Below are 5,310 nucleotides of genomic sequence, written 5' to 3' on the forward strand. Positions count from 1 at the left end.
GGTGAGGGGGGGGGTTACAGATAGATGGACAACAACAGGTGGAGCCCAGGAAGAGTCGTCGCTACCTTGGTAGCGGCTAATGGGAATCCAAAAATAAAAAAAATAAAAAAACAGAACTGACATGAATAAATGATCACTAGGAGGGGAAAAAGCCATCCCCCTTGTAATAAAGGAACTGTATAATTTGCTTTAATAATTTCATTTACTTTTTTTTCCATCAGAACCCTAATCACTTACAATGTGGAAAATACTTATTTCCTGTCCATTTAAACACTCATATTATTGAACATAAAGAAACAAGCACGAATTTGCAATAGCTGTGACCACATTATGCACATCTCCAAAATGCAGGATGGCAGAGAGAGCCCACTCTGCCTTTTAGCCAATTGGCATGAACACAAACACATACCTTCACACACACACACAGATGCATGCACGCGCACGCACGCATGCACGCACGCACGCACGCACGCACACACACACACACACACACACACACACACACACACACACACACACACACACACACACACACACAGAGATGCAGGTGGTCGCAGCTAAAGAAATTCCAGTGAACTCAACTGTGTTTCCGATGATGGAGCTCTCCCAACTGCCACATTATATTCCTAAACACATCAAGTAGATAGAGTAGTCATGCTCATATCCAGAAGCTTTCTTGTCTTTTGAAAATCTTACAAATCACACACATGAATATTCTTTCCACTCTCTTTTTGTTTAGATCACTAATAGCTACTGAAGTGTTATGTATTTCCTTACTCTGCATAATTTTCATGATATTATTGAAGCACAGTGAATCAGTAATGTGTTGATGAGCTCACACAGTATTTGTGTTTGTATTTGTGATTGTGTTTGTGACTGATCACGCGTTCTATTATAGGCCGGTGTCATCTCCTTTTGGTCATTGAGAGAATGTGATGTCTTTTTTCCAATACACCTTGTTTCATTGCAATATCTTCTTGCAACATGTTCTTCCAATGTTTTCCTGCATCCATGGAAATGTTTTGCAGCAGCATATTCAAATGAAGGTCTGCAGGAAAAGAAAGAAAGAAAGAAAGAAATGCTACACAAATAAATAGCCTATTCTTATGTTAGGTCCACTAGATGTTATTCAATGTTGTTCACTGCTATCATGTGACATTTTAGATCTGTTGGGGGTTTTCCTATAAAAAATGTTTCTGTGTTATTTTAAGATAAGACAATGAGCAATAGCTTTATCACATCTGTTAGAACCAGTTTTGATTGTTGTCAACGTTGTGTATTCTCTGTACCTGCCTGTACTTTGGCTTCTATATTACAACCAACTTCACTCTTTTTCCTATACACTTGTAAGGGCAAGTCCTTCCTTCGCTCTGACACTGACCCCTAGTGTCCATTCATCTCAACAATATACTGTACTTTTATCAGTTAGAATATAAAGGTGCATTTCACCAGATCCTAAATGAACATTTCATCCAAACCACAACTCTTTCGATTATTTTTAATACATTTTTATTATTGTCTATATTCATTTGTTTGCAACAAGATCTATACAGTAAATGTGTTTTATACATATTCACCATCAGGTGATATTCTATGAGTGCCTATAATGCCTAACAACATTCACAAAATACTAAGTTCATTCCTCAGCGTTCTGCTCTGAATGTATTTCGCAGAATAGCCAAGAAGAATTTGTCAATCCAAAGTAATGGGAAATACAGTTTTCCACAACTGTTGCCAAAGTTTACCAAAATGCCTGCGTATTTGTGATGTCAAGTCCCCCCCCCAGCTCAGACAGTATCACAGTTTCATTTTTTTCTTTTGTATATAATGTGAATCACTGCCATTGTAGAACGCATTATGCTTGTATTTACCAGAGAGCCACTTGCCTTCTGTCGGTTGCAAAACGTCTATGATCAGAAGAACTTTCCTGGACTAACCGTGTTTTGACACTAACATTATGTCACTGGCACAGTTTCATATCAACAGAGGCCTTTTCCAAAAACCACCAAAACAAGGCACAGTTGTGGTATAATAAAAGCATAATAAAAAATAATAAAAGCTGTGTCTGTCAGTCAGCAACAACATGCAGCAGTGCTGACGGCTGTCAGTGAAAAACACAAAATGTAGTTCAGACCGAGGCTATTTGTTTTCTTGCTTTTGTTTCATGTCGGTAACTGATTTATGTACAATGTCTCATTGCTTAACCACTAACGTGTCAATTAATAAAAGCTATTTGGTTCACAATTTGGGTGTTTTTCTTGAAAGCAAAAAGTGAAGGATGGCACAGGGGGGAACATGCTTGGGTTAAAAGACATGTGGCCGAATGAAACTTGGTTTAGAAAAATGAAATTTAGCCTGCAGGCCATTTTCATTGTATTTGACTATTTTCTATGTAGGCTTCTACCATGTCAGCATTTGTCATTGCACTTGGCAAATCCATTTTTGGAGGGCCCCAAAAAATATAGCTAAGGGACTGTTCGTTATTTAGAGGGGGGGGGGGGCTGGAGGGATTTGGGGCGCTCTGAATTAAAAAGCTGTGACCCTTCACTGACCAAAATATATTTTTCCTTGAACCTCCACAACTGATTAGAGAAATATGATTGACAGTCCCCGTAGCTGCTCTCTAACTGAAGTGTGTATAGAGGTAATAATATGGGGAGAGAAGTCTATTGTAGCTGCTCTCTAACTGAAGTGTGTATAGACTAGAGGTAATATGGGGAGAGGAGTCAACTGTAGCTGCTCTAACTGAAGTGTGTATAGAGGTAATATGGTGAGAGGAGTCTACTGTAGCTGCTCTCTAACTGAAGTGTGTATAGAGGTAATGGTGAGAGGAGTCTACTGTAGCTGGTCTCTAACTGAAGTGTGTATAGAGGTAATATGGTGAGAGGAGTCTACTGTAGCTGCTCTCTAACTGAAGTGTGTATAGACTAGAGGTAATATGGTGAGAGGAGTCTACTGTAGCTGCTCTCTAACTGAAGTGTGTATAGAGGTAATATGGAGAGAGGAGTCTACTGTAGCTGCTCTCTAACTGAAGTGTGTATAGAGGTAATATGGTGAGAGGAGTCTACTGTAGCTGCTCTCTAACTGAAGTGTGTATAGAGGTAATATGGAGAGAGGAGTCTATTGTAGCTGCTCTCTAACTGAAGTGTGTATAGAGGTAATATGGTGAGAGGAGTCTACTGTAGCTGCTCTCTAACTGAAGTGTGTATAGAGGTAATATGGTGAGAGGAGTCTACTGTAGCTGCTCTAACTGAAGTGTGTATAGAGGTAATATGGTGAGAGGAGTCTACTGTAGCTGCTCTCTAACTGAAGTGTGTAAAGAGGTAAATTAATATGGTGAGAGGAGTCTACTGTAGCTGCTCTCTAACTGAAGTGTGTAAAGAGGTAAATTAATATGGAGAGAGGAGTCTACTGTAGCTGCTCTCTAACTGAAGTGTGTATAGAGGTAATATGGTGAGAGGAGGCTACTGTAGCTGCTCTCTAACTGAAGTGTGTATAGAGGTAATGGTGAGAGGAGTCTACTGTAACTGCTCTAACTGAAGTGTGTATAGAGGTAATATGGAGAGAGGAGTCTACTGTAGCTGCTCTAACTGAAGTGTATAGAGGTAATATGGTGAGAGGAGTCTACTGTAGCTGCTCTCTAACTGAAGTGTGTATAGAGGTAATATGATGAGAGGAGTCTACTGTAGCTGCTCTCTAACTGAAGTGTGTATAGAGGTAATATGGTGAGAGAAGTCTACTGTAACTGCTCTCTAACTGAAGTGTGTATAGAGGTAATATGGTGAGAGGAGTCTACTGTAGCTGTCCTTGTTTGAGCCTCATATTAACTATTGTAATATTATTTGGTGCAATACCTTTCCCAGTTATCTCATGAAACTACAGACTGTACAGAAAAAAGTCATACGTGCCATTTCTTGGTCGAAGTTTAATGCCCATACTGATCCTCTCTTCCAGCGCTACAGTCTTCTGAAGCTGCCCGAAAGTAATGTCTTTCACAATGCATGTGTTATGTATGATGTGGTGCATATACGAAACAACAGACTTTGTGACCTTGTTCCAATTTATGTTCACTCACACACACATCAGACAAGAAGGAAACATATTATAAGGGGAAAAAAGCGTAAGCTTAAATGTACGAGCTTTAGTATAGTTTGCAGAGGTCCACAGCTGTGGAATGAACTTGAGGACACCTTAAAAATGTCAATATCTGTGCCTGTCTTTAAAAAGAGATTAAGGCAGCAGTTGCTGCAAAAGTACAATTGTAATTGAGGAAATATGTTCTGAGGTCATCATTATTTTTAAAGTCTTATTTTAACCTCTAGGGTTTTTATGTTTAGTGTTTACTGTAGGTAGTGTATGTATTTTACGTGTGCGTTATTTTTGTTTCTTAGGTGGAGGCTCAAATAAGCCCATACAGGTTTCCTACCTCTTCCTGCACTGTTTGGACTACTTGTTGTCTTTTGTTATCTTTTATGTATCTTAAACTGTGTAATTTGTGGGTGTGTGTGCATGTGCAAAATAAAATTCATTCATTCATCCATTCTAAATGAAGTGTGTATAGAGGTAATATGGAGAGAGGACTGGAGTCTACTGTAGCTGTTCTCTAACTGAAGTGTGTATAGAGGTAATAATATGGTGAGCGCAGTCTACCAGAGGCTTCTACCATATCAGCATTTGTCATTGCACTTGGCAAATAAACATTTTCGAGGGCCTACAAAATATAGGTTGAAATGAAAATGTCTGTGCATCAAGGTTTTGGACAGGAATTAAATTGCACGCACAACACACACGCGCGCACGCACGCGCGCGCGCGCGCGCACGCACACACACACACACACACACACACACACACACACACACACACACACACACACACACACACACACACACACACACACACACACACACACACACACACACACACACAGCATCTGTGTCATTTGACAGCTGGTTGTCGGTTGGGGGTGGGGCTGGTAGCGGAAATGAGTGGAAATAGCTCTGTTTGCAGAACTGTGCCAAGCTTGCTGGAGTTAGCAAGAGTAGGACCGGGAATGTAACGTTTTGATTTCGAAATAAACGGATACATTTCACTTTCACTTTTGAAAGAAAAAAGAAGAATTCGTTACTGTGGGGTGAGCACACCAACAACAATTGAAATCAAAGCACACACTAGAAATAATAATATATGGAGTTAAACTGTGGCAAATTAAACGATTAACGTAATGTACTGTATATATAATTGTATTAAAGCGGATGTCGTGTTGACGTGTTCTGCCTAGCTTGATGCTTGTCTGTAGCAAGTCTGCAACA

This window comes from Poromitra crassiceps (assembly GCF_964638095.1).
Source record: "Poromitra crassiceps genome assembly, chromosome: 4".
NCBI classification, from domain to species: Eukaryota; Metazoa; Chordata; class Actinopteri; order Beryciformes; family Melamphaidae; genus Poromitra; species Poromitra crassiceps.